At 40.9% G+C, this 24,751-nt stretch overlaps 1 long non-coding RNA gene across 2 annotated transcripts; it reads left to right on the top strand.

Moving 5' to 3' along the window:
• The first annotated feature begins 6,043 nt into the window (after positions 1–6,043).
• On the top strand, positions 6,044–17,437 carry LOC103562977 (uncharacterized). 2 transcript variants are annotated; one of them, XR_011538601.1, is made up of 5 exons: positions 6,044–6,099; positions 6,418–6,640; positions 8,412–8,505; positions 15,082–15,170; positions 15,295–17,435. It is a non-coding gene; the product is annotated as an uncharacterized lncRNA (long non-coding RNA). The 2 variants fall into 2 exon arrangements; XR_011538602.1 differs by having other exon boundaries at positions 6,086–6,285; positions 15,295–17,437.
• Positions 17,438–24,751: the final 7,314 nt, after the last annotated feature.

Here is a 24,751-nt window from a genome sequence, read left to right as displayed (position 1 = left end):
GAGCACGTTGGTACGTTTTTCAGGACCTCAGTAAATAAGGCATGTCTTAAGGGGTTGTTTTAAAGGTTGAATAAGCTAATCAGTAAAACTCACATCATAATAGGTACTCACTGGGATAGTTTTGTTTATTTGTGATTGGTAATCATTAGTTTGGAGTGCAATACTTTTAATTTCCAACCCAAATAGCCACAGACATATTTTAAGTTCACACAAGTCTTCAGGATATCACCTGTCTACTCTCCAAGGCCCCCTCTCACTCTGCTCTGTCCCCAGGGTAGGCTAACTGACTACATTAGTCAGTGGGCTCTCTTGTCCTCAGGCTGGGTTTTGGCCAAGAGGTGTCATAAGCAGGGGGTCTGAAGGCGGAAGAGGTAAAGAGACAGGATGAGGATTTATTCCCCAGGCGCCTCCCTGTGGGTCCCTCTACCAGAGGCCACAGCCACTGTCACGAGGCCCTCTCCCTCCAGCGTGCTCTCTCTCTCTCTCTTTCTCTCTTCCTCCCTCCCTCTCTCTCTCTCTCCCAGTAAATGTTCCCTCTTTCCCACGACTTATTAGCTCCAGGGTACTAGACTATTTCTTGTTGCTTTTTAGAAATCCTGTCCACGGATTTGTAAATAGTCTATTAAACTCTTTTCAGTAACTCAGCTTGAAGATACCATTTATTTCCTGCTAGAACTAGACACGACAATAATTATTACACTTTCCAATATTATTGCTTCCAAACTTCATTAGATTTTGTTTGAATAGTAGACTATATTTATATTTAATTTAATCAGGTATTTATCAGTCAGGTTCTTCCATGAGGCCCTCCATCATAGCTAACAGAAATATGTGTTCTGGAGGAGGTTTGGCTGAACACAAGCTTTGGTTTCCAACAACTCATTCTTGTCATGACTGCCACTTCTAAGCTAGGCAGTCCCTCCAAGACTTCTCTCTAAGCCTCAATTTTCTCATTTGTAAAATAGGTGTAATAATAGTTCCTACTTCACAGCACGGTTGTAATACATGCATATACGTTGCTTGGCACAGTCTAGAACATGGTAATTGTTCGGTTAATGTTAGCTATTAACATTATTATGCCACAAATAAGAAAAGGATGCCCAGCTGGCCATAAATGAGCAGCTGAGCTGTCGAGTCTGCTTCCAGCGCTGTAACATTTGAGGCCACCGTGGAGGTACTGAAAAATCAGGCGCTGTGTGAACCCAGCACTAAAAGGGAACTGGTTGCTGGGTGCCAGAGGGCAGTCAATGTCCTCTGGCTGTAGATTAGGTCTTTGCTGGAGGCCTGGCTCCACAGCTGCTTTTCTCAACTCTGGCTCTGCATCAACCTACCAGGGAAAGCTTTTTAAAGCGCAAATTGCAGGCTCTGTTTCAGAGTCTATGGAATTTTTGCAAAGCTCCTTAGGTGCATCTGATGTTCAGCCTGGGCTATGAACCTTATCCCAAGGGATGCTGGTACCATCATGGGCAGAGGTCGCCCTGGGCTACACCCTGGAGTCCTCCTCTGGCCCATAACCACACAGGGACCAATCGTATTGCCTTCAAAGAAAGCAAACACTGGTGCCAGCCTGGTGGCACAGTGGTTAAGTTCGCACGTTCTGCTCCAGTGGCCTGGGGTTCGCCGGTTCGGATCCCGGGAACGGACATGGCACCGTTTGGCACGCCATGCTGTGGTAGGCATCCCACATAGAAAGTCAACGAAGATGGCACGGATGTTAGCTCAGGGCATCTTCCTCAGCAAAAAGAGTAGGATTGGCAGCAGATGTTAGCTCAGGGCTAATCTTCCTCAAAAAATAATTAATTAATTAAAAAAAAAAAAAGAAAGCAAATACTTAGAAAATCCTAGGGCTAGGATGCTAACATTTACCATAGGGTTACCAGCCATAGATTAGAGGTAGGAGCTGCCTCTTCAACTTGGGGATAGAGTCCTGGTACCAGCTATTAATCAACTCAGTATTCTCGGGGAGAACCCTCAATCTGCTGATTTCTGCAGGTGGTCTCTTAGTGTGCAGGTCCTTCAGGGTGACTCCAACTTTTTTGGAAGCACAGTGGCTGCCACTGCTGGAAGTCTCCCTCTGCCTTCTTCCCACCAGTGTGTTGTCCAGCCAGAAGTGTCTGTCTCTGAGCAGTACACTTCATTCTTGCCAGCCCCCTGCTTGTCCTGTGTATTCACTCATCATCCATTTATGCATTCAGTAAATATTTATTGAACCATAGCAGAGGGTGAATTCTACCTATATATCTGTAGAGCCTGTCAGAAAACAGAAATCCTCAAGTAATTCTTCGGTACACACAGGACTGAGAAACATGCTTCTAAACATTGTCATCCTAGAATAATAACTGTGTCATTTTTCTCTAGCCCATTTTTCTCTAGCACTTTTGAGTTTGCAAGGGATTTTGGTAGGAATCATTTTAATTGTTCACTCTGCTTATCCTGGCATGTAATAGTATAAGTATTTACGGCTTAACTTTAAGGAAGAGAAAACTGAAGATGGTTGCTAGTAAATGGCCATGCCAAGACGTGGAGCATCAGTTCCACTAGTGGAAAAAATCTATTGCAGGCGTTCCAGTTTATCCAGAGTATCTTATTGTAAGGGCTATACATAAGCTTTCGTTGGTTTTTACCTTCTAAGGGGATTATTAGTTTAGCAAACTGAATGGTCCCAGCAGTTCCTGCCTTTTGTTCAGGCTCCTGCCTGCCCCAGCTGCCCTGGCCACAGCCAAGTCTGTGCACGGCGTGTTGCTGCCACCTCATGGTGAAGAAGGCCCTGAACCCTTGTGACTGGAAGAAAACTCTCTTTAGGAGAGAAGAGAATAGACAGAGTTGGATTAGCAACATCAATTGGAAAATGATCTTGACTCCCCTCTCGCTTTCCCAAAAGAAGCACCTGATGTATCTTTTGACAAGTTTAGATATTATACAATCATCAGATTTCTTAAATGGGCACTTAATGCTCCTTTTCCGCCTTTTCTCTATTCACATTCAATAGTAATTTTCCTTAAAATTGTTTTAAAAATCAGAAACAAGCTATCACCCTAACCTCTTAATACCTGTAAAATATCTAAGGTGGATATGCAAACGACAGAATGTTCTTTCAACTATTTTTGTGAACACTTAAACATCAACTGTATCACACTTCTTCCAACGAATGAAATCTCTCTTCTCAGAGCCAGGACACTTCAGAAGCACTCCATTCTGAGTTCCAAGAGGGATGAAGCTCATTTTAGGGAGAGCACTTGATGGGAATTGATTGTAATTAGATCCACAAGCTGGAAAAAGTAAACGTATCATCTCCCCTTTTCTGTTTTGTTGGTTGGTGATCTAAAGTAAGTTCGTCCATCCTAAATTTCCCCAAGGAACTCAGAAAAATGTTTCCGTTATCTTTCTCTTTTGTTCAGATGAGGGAACAGAAGTGTGAGAAACAAATAGCTCATTTGTCTAAGTCTGAATTGTGCAGAGCCGGCAGCACGCTCAGGCTGATGATTCAACACTGCTCTCAGTTCCTCTAAACATGGGACCAGTTCTGCCGCCAGCTCTCTGTGTGACCCTGGAGCACTTGCTCATGTTTGCTGGGTTTCGACTGGAAATGCTAGAAACACGCTCTATGGTTACTTCTAACTCTTTTACACACGCGCACACATGCACGTACACATGCACTGATTCCCCTGCCACACTCTCCTGTTTAAAAGACCCATGACCCTTCAAACATCTTAAACTGGATGGAATGGTGGCCCCACAAAAGATGTGTCCATAATCCAATCCCCTGGAACCTGCAACTATGACCTTATTTGGGAAAATGGTCTTTATACGTGAAATGACGTTGAAGATATCGTGATAAGATCATGCTGGATTATCTGGGTGGGTTCTAAATCCACTGACAACTATCCTCATAAGGAACTCTCAGAAGGGATACACAAAGAGATAGAGAAGGCCATGTGGAAACAGAGGCAGAGATTGGGGGTAAGCTATGGGACACCTGATGCCACCAAAAGCTGAAAGAGGCAAGGAAGGATTCTTCCCCAGAGCCTTCATCCAATAATTCATCCGCTGACTGGCAGGCCAGTCTGAAGTATCAGCAGAGAGCCACCCTCTGTCTGATCCCGGAGAAGGTGGAGGTGGCCTGGACTGAGGATACTGGAAACACAATGGTTTTGTGTGTACACTGTGGTCAGCACAATCACCTCTGAGGGCTGTGTGTGCGTGTGTGTGTGTGTGTGTGTGTGTGTGTGTGTGTGTGTAGGGGCAGGGGATGTGGGCGAGGCCCTGGGACATATCGTGAGGTTGTAGCGTAAGGATTATGCTGGCTACCGAGGAGCTATGAAGTCCCAAACTCCGTTTTGTTTTCTTCAACTCCCTCCTATTCTTCCCCAGCCTGCAGTCACATTTTATTAAATGTTACCACCTAGTTCCTGTGCACTGGGGAATTGGGGAAGACGTGATAGCTTCTTAGATAAGAGCAAAGCCTTTGAGCCAGAACACCTCTGAATCCTGACTCAGCCATTTTCCGGTTGTGTGACCAAGTTACACAAGCCTTTGTAGACTCACTCATCTGTAAAACAATGTTAATAACAATACCATTCTCATAGGACTTTGTGAAGAGTAAACATAGAGTGCTACGGAAAGGGCTGGTCCAGTGGCACAGTGGTTAAGTTCACACATTCCACTCCTGCAGCCCAGGGTTCGCCAGTTCGGATCCCTGGTGCGGACTTACGCACCACATGGCAAGCCATGCTGTGGCAGGCGTCCCACATATAAAGTAGAGGAAGAATGGCATGGTTGTTAGCTCAGGGCCAGTCTTCCTCAGCAGAAGAGGAGGATTGGCGGCAGATGTTAGCTCAGGGCTAATATTCCTAGAAAGGAAAAATAAAAATAAAAAAATAAAACAAGTGCTGAGGACAGTAGCTGGTCCATGGGAAGCGTGTTGGTGATGCGCTTGTTGATGAGTACAGGAAGTGCTGCTGCTGCAGCCTGGAGAAACCGGCTGTGAAGTGGCAAGAAGGGATCAGCAGAAGAGCCCAGAGCAGCAGTCAGGAGTCATTTGTGAAATGTTTTATATTACCGAGCAACCCCCAGATGGAAGGGAAACTGGTAAAAACAAATCTAGACTTCTTGACAATCTAACAGAATAGAAATTTCAACTATTGTTATTTCCATTGGTGGCCATGGAGTTTAGGGAATTTGAATGTACCTGGGTTGCATAAATATATTTATTTTTAAAGAATAAAAAAATGCTCTACTGTTCTCAGTGTCCTGTAACTGCTCTTTTCATGTAGTAACAGATAATGAGTATCTGCCATGCTATGGTATACTGCTCTGTAGCTTTACAAAATGTTTAATCAAACCCCTCTATTTTCAGTTTATGCAGTTTTCAGGTTTTTGCTATACAAATCAACACTGCTATGAAGATCTGTAGGCTACATATTGGGCATTATTTTAGATTTTCACTGTCATTCCTTGATTTATTTGCTTGAACATGACCTTCTTCCCTGTTGGACACCTTTATTTGCCACGCCCCTCCTCCTCAATTTCTTGGGGACCTAGAGAACGGAATTGGACTTGATCGGGGGTGATCAGCCCAGGCCTGGCTGCCACTTGGGTATCTGTACTGTACATACCACTTCCCCATCCCATCCCCCTGTCGGCTTAATCTTCACCCAGGTGAGTTGGGGAGCATGGGGAAACGCGGCAAATTCCCATCTCTTCCTGAGGATGAATAGTAATCCCTGGGAGGTTTTGAGAAGTAGGCCAAGTTCAATGAAATTCACTAACATACAGCTAATGGTTCCTTATAAACAACACATTTAATTTGTAGTTTAGTGTGCTGGCTCAAAAGATGATAGACAGAAGTCTTCAATTAAACGCATATTCTGCATACGTTAGTGGTTTGGTAAATTGTAATATGTTATAGTATGCAGAAGTTCACAGAGAACTACCTAAATGGGAAGTGTTATTCATTTTATTGGCAGACACGGATGCAAAAGCACACAGTTTCTCAGCAGGGAACTGGCACCTCTTGTTGGCGGATGGGCACGGGGCGGGGTTTGTTGAGTTTCTTTTTCATAATGGAGTTACGGGATGAGGAGATGATTTCCTTCGCAGGTAATTGTGCTGGGGGAGAGATGGAAAGTTTGGCGTGCTAGGACTATTTCACACTGAGGTCTCTAAGCTATTTTAAATGGATAAGAATGGCTGCTGGCAAAGGGTCGTCGGAGTTGCAGAGCCGGAGTCCGCTCTCCTCTGTGGCCCCACCAGCAAGGGCACAGCACGTTCTCCGGAGCTGCAAGGGTAAAAGTTACTCTTCCACCTTTTGTTAAAAAAAATGTGTGGTGTGCTCACCATGTTCTAGAGATTGTGCATTGTCACATTTAATTCTAAAAATTTCTGAGGCTGGTATTTTTTGTTATCTACAATAAACAGATAAGGACACTGGAGCCTCTGCAGTGAAGTAATTGGATCCCAAATCACACGGCTGGTAGAGTTTGGAGTTGGAATATAAACCGGAGTCTGCCGGAGTCCACGCTTCTAGTCACAGTATTTTACCCTCGCTGTGCTGCATAAATTAGCACCTAAGAAATCTTTATAGGAAACCTCTGCTTCTGATCCAAGAATGTGCTGTCTTTGAAGAAATGGAAATGACTCGGTGCGTAGCATGTTCGATAGACACCTGATAAGTTTTTGTTGAATTAATGAATAATGATTTTGTAATTGCATGTCTTGCAATATGGTATACCTGAAAACTTTTTGGCTGCATATTAATAATTACACATCTCCAGATTTTAGAATCCTTCCTTAATCACTTTAAATTACTTTACTCTTTAAGACATAGATCAGATTAGAAGCTACAAAGACAACAAATGTAAACACTCTAATGTAAACACCAGGCTTATTCTGTGAGATGTATTTCTTTTCCATCTTTCCTCCCTTCATAAATTGTCATTCTTATCAAATCATTTCCTGAATACTGTAACGAAATGGGTAATGTCATTACAATTACAGGTATCAATGGCATGATATAATACAACAAACCATTTTATTTAGTAAACTCATTAAAACATGCTATTTTTCAGAGGGAAACACCAGTTAGGGCACACAGAGATGAAAGAACCTCGAGGTGACCCAGTGGGGGAAGCCCTGTTGGGGTCTGAGGCTGCCAGTGATTGGGAAGAATTTTAGGATGTGGTAGATGTGGCAAAACATGGCTGAGGCTGCGTAGAAAATTTGTATAGTCACGACAGGGCTGATGATCTAGGACTGAAAGTTTAAGTTATCTGGAATCTTGTTGAGAACGGTTCAGATTTAGTAAATGGAGGAATAGGAAAAAAAAATTTCATTGTAATTGGCAAACAGTGCCATGATGATTCAAATATTCCAGATCTTTTTCTTGAAAGACTTCATGCTCCTTGTCATCAAGGTTTTGAAAGCAGAAATACAATTTTGCCACTGTAATATAAAAATAGAGGCAGTTAAGATGAAGAAGATATGGTACATGTATACAATGGAATACTTACTACTCAGCCATAAAAAATGACAAAATCATCCCATTCTCAACAACATGGGTGGACCTTGAGGGTTCTATGTTAAGAGAAATAAGGCAGATAGAGAAAGACAAATACTGTATGACTCCACTCACTCATATGTGGAAGATAAATAAACACACGGGCAAAGTGAACAGATTAGTGGTTACCAGGGGGAAGGGGCACAAAGGGTGAAGGGGTGCACCTGTATGGTGACTGACAAATAATAACGTACAACTGAAACTTCACAATGTTGTAAACTATCATAAACTCAACAAAAAACAACAGAGGCCGTTAGTGCATAGGCTTCTGGAACAACATTTTATTAGCAGTGCATTACGATACGGACAAAGTAAGGCTATACTGTTTCCCAATCCCCTTTATAATGCTCTTTAATTAGGCTAGTTCCCTATCTGATCTCAGATATGGCCCAATGCAGTAAATCGTATTTTTCTCATTTTACGGGCAAGGGAACTGAGGTGCAGGGAGGTCGCAGTAAGTGGTTAAGTTGGGATTTAAACCCGGGAATTGAATCCAAATTTCCTGAATCCAGAGAGCTTTTTCCTTTTCTCCTACACAATCCTATCAAGTCCTGCCTAGATGAAGATAATTTTTCAGATACCTATAAAATTATAAACCCAACATTTATTATTCTTGATCACTTTACCATTTTCATTTCTTCAGAGCATTTGTAAAATTTTATATTTGTCTTGTATACACTCCCCTACCCCCAATACACACAGTTGATCACTATTTGTATGCTGGAGCAGAACCGAGGTTTCTTCCTGATGAAAATTCTGGCTTCGTGTTATTCCTGTGAGTCACTTCAGTTCAGAGATGAGTTGGCTTGCTGCCTGGACATGAGTACCACAGAACTCTCTGGTTTTCACAATTTAGATGTGGATCCTGCACCTGCTTGTCTGCCTTCATTGCACATGGACCTGCCCTCAGTCAGCACAACCAATATCAGAGAAAGCAGAAGAATCTTAAGGTAGAAAGATAGACTTGTCATGCCTTATTTTTACAATACTTGTGTTTTTTGTTTTTCTGCTGCTAACACTGCTACAGTACTTGTAAAATTAATATTTCCTGCCGTCTAAAATGGGTACTGACTCCTATTCTTTGGGTCTTCCCTCCTCCTAGCACTTGTCAAAGATTTTTGAAGGGATTCTTGCGAGTCAATCAGCTATGGAAATTTTCAGAACAGGTGTCCTCAAGTTTGAATGCAGTTTAAAAATCCTTGGAGCCATGGTTCAGTGAGACTTACCTAGAAATGAAGACTTCTCTGGGCATTCTAGATTTAATTACCCCTTCTTTTTTCCTAGATGATAAGAGAAACACAAAAGAAACATCTCAAGGTACTAAACAAGTGAACGATGAGAAGGGTATCTAACCATTGCTTATATAATTTTGTGGTGCATATGGAGAATGCAAATATATTCACATGAGAATTTATTATGCTTGCATTCCTTAATTTGAACATTCTGTATTAGAAATACACAAAAGTAGAAAAGTAGAAAAAGACTTTATTCAGGTATAAAACGGGAATAAAACAAAAGCTAACTACTGTGATAATTTAGAAACAGAGTATCCGTAGGTTGGAAATGTATGAATAGATGTCACCTATAAAATACACTGATATATATTGTTATTTCAATTTCAGTTCAAATTCTTTCTTTTTATTCAATGAAGAGTATTCTATTAACACACACCTCTTTTGCAAATGATGCAAGTCAATTCCTTCCTGAATTTGTTCCATGTGCAACACATGAGTTATCAATATATTCACATTAATTTTTTTTGGCCATAAAATCAGACACGAGTTTAAGAGTACCATCTTTTCCCTCAACAGCGAAAACAAGTAATATCAAAACAAAACAGAACATGTGCCAAAATATGGAGATTTTGTATCGGATCACATTTTTATGTTACCAGAAGACTAGTTACTAACAAGGCTGTTAAGATGTTTTAGTTTTATAAATATTTACTCATTTTAGAAAAATAATTTTTTTATTTTTTTTTAATTGCAATAACATTGGGTTATAACATTATACAGCTTTTGGATGTACATCATAATATGTTTTGAATTCTGTGTAGATTACATCATGTTCACCACCCAAAAACTAATTATAGTCCATCCCCTCACATGTGAGCCTAATCACCCCTTTTGCCCTCCCCCCTTCCCCCTTCCCCTATGGTAACCACCAATCAAATCTCTGTTGCTATGTGTTTGTTTGTCGTTGTTTTTATCTTCTACTTATGAGTGAGATCATACGGTATTTGACTTTCTCCCTCTGACTTATTTCACACAGCATAATACCCTCAAGGTCCATCCATGTCACAAATGGCCGGATTTCGTCATTTCTTATGGCTGAGTAGTAGTCCATTGTGTATAAATACCACATCTTCTTTATCCATTCATCCCTTGACGGGCACCTAGGTTGCTTCCAAGTCTTGGCTATTGTGTATAATGCTGCAAGGAACATAGGGGTGCAGGTATCTTTATGCCTTTGCGTTTTCAAGTTCTTTGGATAAATACCCAGCAGTGGGATATCTGGATCATATGGTAGATCTATCCTTAATTTCCTGAAGATACTCCATACTGCTTTCCATAGTGGCTGCACCAGTTTGCACTCCCACCAGCAGTGAACAAGTGTTCCCTTCTCTCCACATCCTCTCCAATATTTGTTGTTTCCTGTCTTGTTAATTATAGCCATTCTGACTGGAGTGAGGTGATACCTCATTGTAGTTTTGATTTGCATTTCCCTGATAGCTAATGATGTTGAGCATCTTTTCATATGCCTGTTGGCCATTCATCTATCTTCTTTGGAGAAATCTCTGTTCAGATCTTTTTCCCATTTTCTAATTGGATTGTTGGTTTTTTTGTTGTTGAGCTGTATGAGTTCTTTGCATAGTTTGGATATTAACCCCTTATCTGATATATGGTTTGCAAATATCTTCTCCAAATTGTTAGGTTGTCTTTTCGTTTTGCTGATGGTTTCCTTTGCTGTGCAGAAGCCTTTTTAGTTTGATGTAGTCCCATTTGTTCATTTTTTCTTTTGTTTCCCTTACCCAGTCAGACATGGTATTTGAAAATATGCTGCTAAGACCAATGTTGAAGAGTGTACTGCCTATGGTTTCTTCTAGAAGTTTCATGGTTTCAGGTCTTACATTCAAGTCTTTAATCCATTTTGAGTTGATTTTTGTGCATGGTGTAAGGGAATGGTCTACTTTCATTCTTTTGCATGTGGCTGTCCAGTTTTCCCAACACCGTTTATTGAAGAGACTCTCCTTTCTCCATCGTATGCTCTTGGCTCCCTTGTCGAATATTAGCTGTCTGTAAATGTGTGGGTTTCTTTCTGGGCTCTCGATTCTGTTCCATGGATCTGTGTGTCTGTTTCTGTGCCAGTACCATGCTTTTTTGGTTACTATGGCTTTGTAGTATATTTTGAAATCAGGGAGTGTGATACCTCCAGCTTTGTTCTTTTTTCTCAGGAATCCTTTGGCTATTCAGGGTCTTTTGTTGTTCCATATAAACTTTAGGATTCTTTGTTCTATTTCTGTGAAAAATGTTGTTGGAGCTTTGATAGGGATTGCCTTGAATCTATAGATTGCTTTAGGAAGTATGGACATTTTAACAATGTTAATTCTTCCAATCCAAGAGCATGGAATATCTTTCATTTCTTTGTTTCTTCTTGGATTTCTTTCAACAGTGTTTTATAGTTTTTGGTGTACAGATCTTTCACCTCTTTGGTTAAGTTTACTCCTAAGTATTTTATTCTTTTTGTTGCAATTGTAAATGGGATTGTATTCTTAATTTCCCTTTCTTTTTTTTCTTTTTTTTTCAAGGAAGATTAGATTAGCCCTGAGCTAACTACTGCCAATCCTCCTCTTTTTGCTGAGGAAGACTGGCCCTGAGCTAACATCCGTGCCCATCTTCCTCTACCTTATGTAGGTGGGATGCCTACCACAGCATGGTGTGCCAAGTGGTGTCATGTCCATACCCGGGATCCGAACCGGCGCACCCCAGGCCGCTGAGAAGCGGAACGTGCACACTTAACCACTGCGCCACTGGGCTGGCCCCTTAATTTCCCTTTCTGCTGCTTCATTGTTAGTGTATAGAAATGCAACTGCTTTTTGTACATCGATTTTGTACCCCACAACTTGACTGTATTCCTTTATTGTTTCTAAAAGTTTTTTAGTGGAATCTTTAAGGTTTTCTAGATATAAAATCATGTCATCTGCAAAGAGTGACAGTTTCATTTCTTCTTGTCCGATGTGGATCCCTTTTATTTCTTTTTCTTGCCTGATTGCTGTGGCTAGGACTTGCAATACTATGTTAAATAAGAGTGGTGACATTGGGCATCCTTGTTTGGTTCCTGTTCTTAGAGGGATGGCTTTCAGTTTTTCTCCGTTGAGCATGATATCTGCTGTGGGTTTGTCACATATGGCCTTTATTATGTTGAGGTACTTTCCTTCTATACTCATTTTATTTAGAATTTTTATCATAAATGGATGATGTATCTTGTCAAACGCTTTCTCTGCATCTCGAGATGATCATGTGATTTTTATTCTTCATTTTGTTAATGTGGTGTATCTCATTGATAGATTTGCAGATGTTGAACTATCCCTGCATCCCTGGAATAAAACCCACTTGATCATGATGTATGATCTTTTTAATATATTGTTGTATTCAATTTGCTAGTATTTTGTTGAGGATTTTTGCATTGATGTTCATCAGTGATATTGGCCTGTAATTTTCTTTTTTTGTGTTGTCCTTGTCTGGTTTTGGTATCAGGATAATGTTGGCTTCGTAGAATGAGTTAGGAAGCCTCCCCTCCTTTTCAATTCTTTGGAAGATTTGAGAAGGATAGGTATTAAGTCTTCTTTGAATGTTTGGTAGAATTCACCAGGGAAGCCATCTGGTCCTGGACTTTTATTTTTTGGGAGGTTTTTGATTGCTGTTTCGATCTCCTTACTGGTGATCAGTCTATTCAAATTTTCTACTTCTTCTTGATCCAGTTTTGGAAGGTTGTATGTTTCTAAGAATTTATCCATTTCTTCTAGATTATCCAATTTGTTGGCGTATAGCTTTTCATAGTATTCTCTTATTATCTTTTGCATTTCTCAGGTGTCCATTGTAATCTCTCCTCTTTCATTTCTGATTTTATTTATTTGAGCCTTCTCTCTTTTTTTCTTGGTGAGTCTAGCTAAGGGTTTGTCAATTTTGTTTATCATTTCAAAGAACCAGCTCTTGGTTTCCTTAATTTTTTCTATGTTTTTTTTAGTCTCTATTTCATTTATTTCTGCTCTGATTTTTATTATTTCCTTCCTTCTGCTGATTTAGGGCTTTGTTGTTCTTTTTCCAGGACCTTTAGATGCACTTTTAGATTGTCTATTTGGGATTTTTCTTCTTTGTTGAGGTAGGCCTGAATTGCTATAAACTTCCCTCGTAGAACCGCTTTTGCTGTATCCCACAGATTTTGGCATGTCATATTTTCCTTTTCATTTGTCTTCAGGAATTTTTTGATTTCTCCTTTGATTTCTTCATTGACCAATTGTTGTTCAGTAGCATTTTGTTTAATCTCCACATTTTTGTGGCTTTTCTGGGTTTTTTCCTGTTGTTGATTTCTAGTTTCATACCTTCATGGTCAGAAAAGATGCATGGTATTATTTCAATCTGCTTAAATTTATTGAGACTTGTTTTGTGGCCTAATATATGATCAATCCTGGAGAATGTTCCATGTGCATTTGAAAAGAATGTGTATTCTGTGGTTTTTGGATGGAATGTTCTGTATATATCTACTAAGTCCATCTGCTGTAATGTGTCCTTTAAGGCCAGTGTGTCCTTATTGATCTTCTGTTTGGATGATCTATCCATTGGTGTAAGTGGAGTGTTAAAGTCCCCTACTATTATTGTGTTACTGTCTATTTTTCCTTTTATATCTTTTAATAGACGTTTTATATATTTAGGTGTTCGTATGTTGGGTGCATAGCTATTTACAAGCATTATATTTTCTTGTTGGACTGTTCCCTTTATCATTATGTAGTTCCCATCTTTGTCTCTTGTTACAGCTTTTGTTTTAAAGTCTGATATAAGTATGACTACTCCCGCTTTCTTTTCTTTGCCATTTGCATGGAATATCTTTTTCCATCCTTTCACTTTCAGTTTGTGAGTGTCTTTATAAAGGTCTGAAGTGTGTCTCTTGTATGCAGCATACACATGGGTCTTGTTTTTTTATCCAATTGGCCACCCTATGGCATTTGATTGGAGCATTTAGTCCACTGATGTTTAAAGTAGCTATTCATAAATATGTATTTATTGCTATTTTGTTACTTTTTTTCCAGGTGTTTTAGTAGTTCTTCTCTGTTCCTGTCTTTGTCTCTTGCTCTCTTCCCTTGTGGTTTGATGGCTTTCTTTAGTAATATGCTTGATTTCTTTTGTCTTACTTTTTTGCTTGCTTATTATAGGTTTCTGATTTGTGATTACCATGAGGATACTATTTAATATTCTATGCATATAACAGTCTATATCAAGTAGATAGACTCTTTAGCTTGACCTCTTTCTAAAAGCTCTACTTTTTCACTCCCCTCTTCCCACACTTTATGTTTTTCAAATCATATATAGTCTCTTGTTTAGTGTGTGTCTATCCATTACCCTATTATTATTGAAATAGGTGATTTTAGTATGCTTGTCTTTTAACCTTCATATTATCTTCACAGGTAGTTGATCTGCTACCTTTACTATATTTTTACCTTTACAAGTGACTTTATTTCCTGGTTTTTGTTGTTGTTGTTTTGTTTTATTTGATAATAGTTTTTTTTAAATCTCTATTTGTGGTCCTTGCTTTCCCACTTAAATAAGTCCCTTCAGCATTTCTTGTAGAACTGGTTTCTTGGTGATAAACTCCTTTAATTGTTGCTTGTCTGGGAAGCTCTTTATCTCTCCTTCCATTCTGTATGACAACCTTGATGGATAGAGTATTCTTGGCTGTAGGTTTTTTCCTTTTAGCACTTTAAATACTTCATGCCATTCTCTTCTCACCTGTAGGATCTCGGCTGAGAAGTCTGCTGATAGCCTGATGGGCTTCCCTTTCTATGCCTCTTGTGGCCTTTCTCTTGCTGCTTTTAGGATTCTCTCTTTATCTTTAATTTTGGACATTTTAAGTATAATATGTCTTGGTGTGGGCCTCTTTGGGCTTATCTTGTTTGGAGCTCTCTGTGCTTCCTGAACTTGGATGTCTGTTTCCTTCCTCAGATTAGGAAAATTTTCATCTATTATTTCTTCAAATAAATTTTCTGCCCCTTTGTGTCTCTCTTCTCCTTCTGGGACACCTATAATCCGAATGTTAGCACACTTGATATTGTCCCAGAGTTCCCTTAGACTGTTTTCATTCTGTCTAATTCTTTTTTCTGTTCCACTTGGGTGATTTCCTCCAGTCTTTTGTCTAGCTCACTGATCTGTTCTTCTGTATCCTCTACTCTGCCATTGAGTCCCTCTAGTGAATTTCTCATTTCCAGTATTGTATTCTTCATGTCTGATTGTTTTTTTTTTAATATCTTCCAGGTCTTTGCTGATGTCCTCAGTGTCTTCATCCAGTCTTCTCCCCATACCTCTGAGCATCCTCGTGATATTTTGTTTGAACTCTTTGTCAAGTAGGTTGCTTGTTTCTGTTTCATTTAGTCCTTTTTCTGGGGTTTTGTCCTGTTCCCTTGCTTGGAAAGTATTCCTTTGTCTCCTCATTATGCCTCTTTCTCTGTGCTTATTTCTATGTGTTAGGTGTGTTGGCTGTGTCTCCTGATCTTGGAGAAGTGGCCTTATGTGTGAGGCCCAGCAGTGTGCTTCCCTCTCATCACCAGACCAGAAGATCCAGGAGTGACCCATTTGTGGACTACTTGTGTCCTTCTGCTGTGGCAAGGTTGCTGCCACTGCAGGTACCCAGGGAGTCTAGTCTTTCCTTCCCTGGCCAGCTGTTTGCAAATCCGGTTTGGGGAGCCTCAGCACCGTTGGCCACAAAGTCTATCTGCACACTCCTATTGCAGATTTCCTCTTAATTGGGTTGGTACCCAGTGTAGCTGGTTGCTAGGCTCAGGGGCTTACAGTTGCTATAGGCCTCAGGCCCACAAGGCTGTTGTCAGTTCTCTTAGGAGTACAGCTGAGTGGGGCTGGCCCTGGTCATGGAGCACTCAATTGTTTCAGGCTTTGGAAGGTGAGGCTGCTCCTTTTTATGGCTATTTGTGAAGCATGGGTCTTCTGCCGCTGAAAAGCCTCACCCCCCACAGGACCACATTGACATTGACACACACTGTCAACACAGTCCTGGTCCGTGCACACTTCTCAACCCCCTGGAGTGTACCCTCATGCCACACTGCAGAGGCCCCCACCTCTCCACCAATGCCCCCCACAGTTCACCTGGTCCTCACACAGGCCCTGCCCCACAGAGGGAGACACCCTTGCCTGCCTGTAGAGGATCAAGGCACTCAGTCAATGCAGGCTGAAAAGTAGCCTGAGGGCTTGCTGTTAGGTGGGGCCAGTCCCTAGGACAGGTTGCCTGCCCTGGCTGAACTAGATTAAATCTGTGCTCTAGTGGGTGTGGCAGACCCCTGGGCTAACAGGCCAAGGGATGAACCTCAATGGTGCCCACTGGGGTCCGTGTCAGCACGCCTGGACCAGTTCAGAACAATGGCCCCCACCAATGTCTCATTCTCCGGAGATGTTCCTCCTCTCACCAAGATGCCCCCAGAACCCACCAGGTGAGTCTCGTTTCAATAAAGGACTGTCAGCCTTCTCTCTGGTGATTTTAGGCTGCTGAAATGGTGAGTTTGTGCGTGGGCCCTTTCAGACCCGGATCTTTTCAGCTTTCCACTGATAGCTTTTCTGGGGGTGTCCTCGCTGCAGTCAATAGCCAGCAAAGCTAGACAATGAGACCCCCATCTCAGTTGGGCTGAGTCCGAAGGATGCTTATAGCAGTATCAGCCCCACTCCAGTCTTCACTCCTCCAGGGAGGGCTGCGTACCTTAGGGTGGCTCCCGCCTGGCCAGCTGAGAAGCTCTGCTGCTCCCAAAGGTGGCTTTTTCCTCTCCAGCAGGAATTGCTGCCTCTTCTGCCTTAGTCAGGACTGTCCCTTGTTGTGGGGGTTCTTTTTATCCAGTTTTCAGTTTTCTCTCCAGGGTAAGTTTTCCAAAAATAGCTGAAACCTAGTTGTGTTTGTGGGAGGAGATGAGTTCAGAGTCTGCTTATACCGCCATCTTGATGGGATCTCAGAAAAATAATTTTAATTACGTTTCTGTCTTTGTTTAAAAGGTTCCTAGACAAATGGCTCTTGAACATTAGGGGGCATTAAAATCTCTAGGGTTGGTGGGGGGGAATCTTGTTTAAAATGCAGATTTCCAGGCTCTGTTCCTAGCAGTTTTGACTCAGTAAGTCTGAGGGATGGAGCCCAGGAAACTACATTTTTAAAAACTTTTACCCTAAGTATAATATGCAGACAGAAAAGTACCCATATCATTGATAAATAGCTTAATGAGTTTTCACAAACTGAACCCACACATGTAAACAGAACCCAGTTCAAGAAACAGAATGTTCCCAGTACCCAGAAGACTTCTCATGCTCCTTTCTCTCACTCTCCCTTTACGAAGATAACCATTATGCTCCCTTCTGACTCTGTGGATTAGTTTTGCCTCTTTTTGTATTTCATATGAATGGAAGATCATACAGTTTATACTCTTCGGATTCTGATTTCTCTCACTGCACACATTTGTGAGATTCGTCTATACTGTTGTGTGTAATCACGCACCATCCATTTTCATTGCTGTATGGTGTTCCACTGTGTGACTACACCACAACTTATGTATTCATTCTACTTTGGTTGGGCTTTTGGGTGGTTCCCAATTTTGGCTATTAAAACTAATATTGCTGTACACATTGCTGTTCGAATCTTTTGATGTGTGTATGAATACATTTCTTTTGACAGTGTACCTTGGGGTGGAACTTTTGAGTCGTGGAAGGACGCATGTCTTCAGGTTTGGTAAATGTTACCAAACAGATCTGCAAAGCGGTTACACCAATTGATACTCCCACCATCAGAGGATGAGAGATGGTTACTCCACATCCTCACCAACACTTGGCGTGATCTATTTTTCTCATTTTAGTCATCCTGGTGCTTATATAAAAGAAGACTTTTTTTAAAGGTTGACACGTGAGCTAACATCTTTTGCCAATCTTCTTCTTTATTTTTATTCTTCTCCCCAAAGCCCCCCAGTACATAGTTGTATATTCTAGGTGCAGGTCCCCTGGCTCTGCTGTGTGGGACACCGCCTCAGCATGACCTGATGAGGGGTGCCATGTCCACGGTCAGGATCCGAATTGGCAAAACCCTGGGCCATCGAAGCAGAGCGTGGGAAGCACTCAGGCACGAGGCCAGCCCCAAAGAAGTCATATTTTTAACATGCCCCCTTCCCACATAATTCTGATGTGGGAGGTGTGCAGACCACACTTTGAAAAGTACTAATCAATTTGTCACATGTTAGGCTAAATGAGGCCAGGAGATATGATTTGTTTCACTTACAACATTCTTTTTTTCTCAAGACCAGACTTGCATTCCTCAGTTTACTGTAATCCATGCGACTCCATCTCATTTCATCCTCCACTGGCTTTACACGTTTCCATTGCCAGCCCAGCTCCCTAAGCATTCTAATGTCTACTCTTGAAGATTAATGAATCAATCAACAAACTACTAATTTAAAAGCAATTATATGGAAAACACTATGTTAAGTGCTTCTTGATCTACAAAGAAATAATATAAAAAGTTTCCTTTCTTCAGAAATTTATAATCTAGTTGGATAGACAAGATATCAATATGAAAAAGCAAATACGTTAAAAAGAGGAAGTATTCAGGGCCAGCCCTGGTGACCTAGTGGTTAAGTTCGGCATGCTCCACTTTTGCTGTCTGGGTTTGCTTCCAGAGTGCAGACCTACACCACGTGTCTGTCAGTGGCCATGCTGGCGTGGTGGCTCACATACAAAAAGAGGAAGATTGGCAATGGATGTTACCTCAGGACGAATCTTCCTCAGCAAAACAAAACAAAAAAAAGAGACCAGCCCGGTGGTACAGAGGTTAAGTGCGCACGTTCCTCTTTGGCGGCCCAGGGTTCGCCAGTTCAGATCCCGGATGTGGACATGGCACCTCTTGGCAAGCCATGCTGTGGTAGGCATCCCACATATAAAGTGGAGGAAGATGGGCATGGATGTTAGCTCAGGGCCAGTCTTCCTCAGCAAAAAGAGGAGGATTGGCAGTAGTCAGCTCAGGGCTAATCTTCCTGAAAAAAAAAAAGAAAAAAGAGGAAGTATTCAATGAACAGCTACTATAGTAAGTGCTAATTTGCTATGTAACTTATTAAACCATTATTTCTAAACTACCACATAAAGGAGCTGTTGTAGCCTACCAGATGGCGATAGGCCATGTAGTCAAGAACTGAAACACTTGCCCATTAGCCAGCACCACAGCGTCAGAAATATGCATGAGGTCCTGCTGGGTCTTCCAGCCCAGCCCAGCCTCTGGTTGAATGTAGCCGCATGAGTGAGCCCGGGTGAAACGAGCAGAACCTCTCGGTCAACCCACAGCATCATGAGAAAAAATAACTTGCTCTTGTTTTAAGCCACTAGGTTTGGGGGCGGTTTGTTAAGCAGCAGTAAACAACAGAGATACATGCTATCTGCCACACCTGACGGTGCAGACAGCAAACCCCACCACAGTATTGAGAGTGTGATTCCATTTGTGGGAAAAGAGCAGATTTTTTCTATGTGTAAAGGAGTCAAACGCATGGAAGTAGAGGATGCGACTACACTACTACTAGTGATTACATCTGCGGAAGAGAGCACCCTGGGAGCCGGGAGAGTGCGCTCCACACCAGCACCGACCAACAAAAATACCACACGCAGCAAAGGCCAAACACGTGGAAACTTCAACTTTCCCCAGCTATACGATAAAAAGTAAAAAGGAATTGCCATGTTAATTTCAATAGTATCTGGTTTTGATCAAACCAGATATATACAAAAATATTACCATTTTAACGTGTGATCAAGATAAAAAAGTATTAACCAGATATTGCACATTAAGCTTACAGCTCATCTTAATTTGGACCAGCCACATTTCAAGTGTTCAATAGCCATGTGTGGCCAGTGACTACCACACTGGACAGCACGGCTCTACAGTTTCTATATTCTCAATATCCATTACAATTTTTTACACTGAAAATGGATTCTTATATTATCTTTATAATTAAATATGAACAAAAAGAACATCAAAGCAAAATGGTTTATACCATTCAATCTGAAAATTAACTTAAAGACTAGAAAGAAAAAATTCAACATCACCTGTCATCACTGTATCCAGAAAAACCACTCCTAACAAGCTGGAGAATCTTCTTACAGGTCTTTTTCCGTAAGGTGTGCGTTATATGAATACCACTCCTTAGTGTAAGTGGCTTTGTGTACGCATTTGTGGGAGAATGCTGCATCTGTCGGTGTTACATGTCCTTGGGCGCCCTGCCTATAGAAAACTGATTTTGAAAGTTCTGAAGGTTGAGAGAGGATCATTAGTTTGAGTCCCTCTGACTACAAAAGATTTGGAAACTATTCATGAAAACGTACCCGCTGTTGCTTTTCTCTTTCATTTTTAAGACATCTACAATGCAGCGAGTCTTGATTTTGTGTTCCTTTTTGGCCTGCTGATTGGTTATTTCCCTTCGTTTAATTTGTAGGGATGTGCTACTGGAGGGTCATTTAAACCCCTGTATTGACAGGCCGCGGGGTGGGAGGTGGTGAGGAATTCTCCAAACACTGAGTGCAGCCTGGAATGAAGGTAGGTGGGACTTAGCCATTAGACTCTCTCTTTCACATTTCACTGTGTTTTGGCTTTGCTTGTTTTTAACTTTTTGTGAGGTAGAACAACAATCTGGTTTTTGGAGAGACGTTAATCATGAGAGCTAAGTTCACATTCCTACTGATCAGTATTGTCTCCTGATCTCACCTCCATAGAGCCTCCTCATTTTGTCCATAAAGGAGCAGCGTTGGGTCAAATGAAACGTGTTCCATAAAGAACTGTTCCCAGCATGACACATTTTCCATAAGGCTTGTTGCCAGATTCCAGGGCAGAGAAGTTAAGGTAGAAAAGGAAAGACAGATCCTTTCATACAAAGACAGCATTTAAATACGGGGTCAGATTTGCCCCTGCTTAGCAATCTCTGGCAACCCCTCTCCTATTGAAATGACCTCTTTTCATCAGAACTCGGCATTAAAATGATCCCTTTTCATCAGAAAATTACTTACAAATAAAGTAAATGTCCTATGCATCTAAAAGATTCCCATGAAATTTCAGTGATTGGCTTCAAGTGCAGAGAAAACACGTGCAAAAGGCAAAAGCAACCACAGAGGTGAGGCTCCAACCATTGTCGGCAGTGCCGGGATGGAACCCCCTGAGTGTGGACTGAAAGGCTCCTTTGCTTTTACTTTTACAACAGTCACCCCTTCCAACTAATTCAGACAGCAAGGAAGAGAACTGTTTCTTCTGACTTAACTCTGGTCAAGAAGGAAAAGTTATTTGGTGATACAGTGATGGGAGAGAGCGACCATGCCACTGTAGACGACTCCTTCCTAATCATCAAGAAAGTCACTATAAGCACAATCAGACTTATATTTAAGCTTTAGAAGGGCTGCTTTAAAAAAAAAAAAAAAGTTTAAGAAAAAGTAGGTCAGAGCCCACACATAGGCACTCAAAAAAAGAAGAAGTTTAAGAGGGGAGGAATATTGAAGTATGAAACTCTGACAAGGGAGCCACAAGCGAGCCCTGGGAGGAGGGAGAGGGATCCCACTTAATGATCCCAGAGGGGCTGTGCTGGAGCTCTGAAAATGGACTTAGAAAGAACAGAACAACAATGAAAGGCGAGCCCAGGAACCAGGAAGGTAAGAGTCTCTGGACCGATAAGAGCAGCATCTCAAAGCTAAAGCGAAGAAGAGTGACTTGAGGCTTATTTTAAAAAAAACAAAAAAGAGCTAAGGGCAAATAAGGAGAATTTTAATGTTTAATACTATGTCTCAAACAAGAATAAAGGAAGCAATCAGGGCAGATAAAGAAAGCAGAATTACTCAAGTCTTGTTTTTCTTACATCTTTTCAATGAGGAAAACTGTGGTAGGTCAAGAATGGATAGATTAAATATTGTTAAGAAAAAGCTGAATCCTAATATAGGCTGAAAGATGGTAAGATAGCAAGTGGCAGGTTTTGGTGCTAGCAAATATATTCTGGGATACTGAAAGAACTTGCGCTGTGATTGTTGATAACCTTAGGAAGTAGAGAGGTGCCCAAACAGTGGAAATGAGCAGCTATTACCCCTCTGTCTGAAAGGGCCGCGGGGGGCCTGGCCTCTTGTGAGCTTCCCCTCTCGGAGGGTCAGTGTAGCACCAGTGAGGAGAGGGTTGCTGCTCTGCACAGAGGCCAGATCAGATCATCTGAAGCCTCCATCCCAACTGAGGAGCTGCCTGAACCAAATGCCACCAACTATTTTTTTAAACTGAGATATAATTGACATATTAACATTATATTAGTTTCAGGTGTATAACATAACAATTTGATAAATGTGTACATTGCAAAATGATCACCACAATAAATCTAGTTAACACCCATCACTATATACAGTTACCAATTTTTTTTCTTCTGATGAGAACTTTTAAGATCTATTCTCTTAGCAACTTTCCAATATGCAATACAGTATTATTAACAAAAGTCACCGTGCTGAACATTAGAGCCCCAGGATTTATTTATTTTATAACTGGAAGTTTGTACCTTTTGACCACCTTCACCCATTTTGTCTACCCTCCACCCCCTGCGTCTGTTCAATGGGTCTATGAGTTCAGTTTTGTTTTCGTTTTTAGATTCCACATATAAGTGAGATCATACAGTATTTGTCTTTCTCTGACTTATTTCACTTAGTATAATGCCTTCAAGGTCCATCATCTTGTCAAAATGGTATAATTGCCTTCTCTTTTATGGCTGAATAACATTCCATTGTATATACCACATCTTTGGCCGCTTATCCATCGATGGACACTTAGGCTGCTTCCATGTCTTGGCTATGGTAAATAACGGTACGATGAACATGCAGGTGCAGATGTCTTTTCAAGTCGTGTTTTCTTTTCCTTTGGGTATATACCCAAAAGTGGAATAGCTGAATCATATGGAAGCTCTATTTTTAATTTTTTGAGGAACTTCCATACTGCTTTCCACAGTAACTGCACAGCTTACATTCCAACTGAGAGTGCACAGGGGTTCCCTTTTCTCCACATCCTCGCCAACACTGGTTATTTCTTGTCTTTTTGATAATAACCATTCTAACAGGTGTGAGGTGATATCTCATTGTGGTTTTTATTTGCATTTCCCTGATGAGTAGTGATGTTGAGCACCTTTTCACGTACCTGTTGGCCATTTGGATGTCTTCTTTGGAAAAATGTCTATTCAGTTCCTCTGCCCATTTTTTATCAGATTATTTGTTTTTTTGCTGTTGAGTTGTATGAGTTCTTTATATCATTTGGATACTAACCTCTTATCTGATATATGGCTTGCAAAATTTTCTCCTATTCTGTAGGTTGCCTTTTAGTTTTGTTGTTGGTTTCCTTTGCTGTGCAGAAGCTTTTAAGTTTGGCATAGTCTCACTTGTTGATTTTTGCTTTTGTTGTGCTTTCAGTGTCATATCCAGAAAATCATGGCCGAGACCACTGTCCAAGAGCTTCTTCCCTACATTTTCTTCTAGGAGTTTTATGGCATCAGGTCTTATGTTTAAGTCTTCGATACATTTTGAGTAAATTTCTGTGAGTGGTGTAAGATAGGGGCCAGTTTCATTGTTCTGCACGTGTTCATCCAGTTTTCTCAGCACTATTTCTTGCGAAGATTACCCTCCCCTATTAGGTATTCTTGGCTCCCTTGTTGAATATGAGTTGACTGGTTATGTGAGGGTTTAATTCTGGGTACTCTATTGTGTTCCATTGGTCCATACGTCTATTTTTATGCCACTACCATACTGTTTTTATTACTATAGCTTTGTAGTATAGTGTGAAATCAGGAAGTGTGATACTTCCGGCTTTGTTCCTTTTCCTCAAGATTGCTTTGACTATTCGGGGTCTTTTGTGGTTCCATACAAATTTTAGGATCCTTTTTTCTATTTCTTGAACATTATTTCTTTCAGTGCTCATGAAAACCTTCTCCAGTAGGTTCTATTATTCTTATTTATCCAATTAAGATCTAACCCAAAGAGAGGTCACATAATTTGTAAGGTCAAACATATAGTACAAACCAGAGCCAGCATTCAAATTCACATTTGTCTGACTACAAAATCCACACTCTTAATCATTAAATGTGCTTCTCGCATAGCTCTTATTCCGGGCTTTAGCTAAGCCTGTTGAATTGTTATATCATCTTCAGCCTTCAATCAAATTCAGCACATCAAAGTAACACCTAACTTTGCATATTGCTTTACCATTTCCAAAGCATTTTTACATCCCTCATTGATTTCAGCTGATGCTCTGAATCGATCTGCAGAAATCTGAGCAACATTTACTTCCTGCTTGGACCAGAGGCTGTGAACACGGGTGTTAGTTCAATAAGCCTGAGTTAAAATGCCACCTCTAACAAGGTCTGCATGACCTTGCATGACAACCTGAATCGGTCTGGGTCACAGGTGTCTTGTAGGTAAGTTAGTATATTAATACATATGCGTGTTATGTACTTTGTTCAGTTATTGGCAATAGTAAGTACTCAGGAAATATAAGTGCCTAGATATAGTTCTTTTGTAATTATATTCCAAAGGGCAGATAACGTGTAAGTTGACCACAGTAATTCTGCAACAAGGTATCTACCTGTGGAAAATGAAAACGTACTTCCATGCAAAGATTGGTACACAAATGTTCATGGCAGTTTTATTCATGATAGGCAAAAATTGGAAGCAATCCAAATATCCACCAGCTGGTAAATGGATAAACAAATGGCATATCCCAACAATGGAATACTACTTAGCAACAAAAGTGAGAGAACTACAATATAATCACTAACATAGATAAATCTTCAAAATATTGTACTGAGTCAAAGAAGCCAAATCCAAAAGCTACATGCCACTTGCATAACCTTCCCAAAAAGGTGAAATTATAGGAACAGAAAATACATTAGTGTTCACAAGCCTATTGGGATGG

Source organism: Equus przewalskii, chromosome 3 (genome assembly GCF_037783145.1).
Source record: "Equus przewalskii isolate Varuska chromosome 3, EquPr2, whole genome shotgun sequence".
Taxonomy (NCBI): Eukaryota; Metazoa; Chordata; class Mammalia; order Perissodactyla; family Equidae; genus Equus; species Equus przewalskii.
The sequence above is the reverse complement of the archived record's forward strand: the minus strand, read 5'-3'. Positions and strand labels throughout refer to the sequence as shown.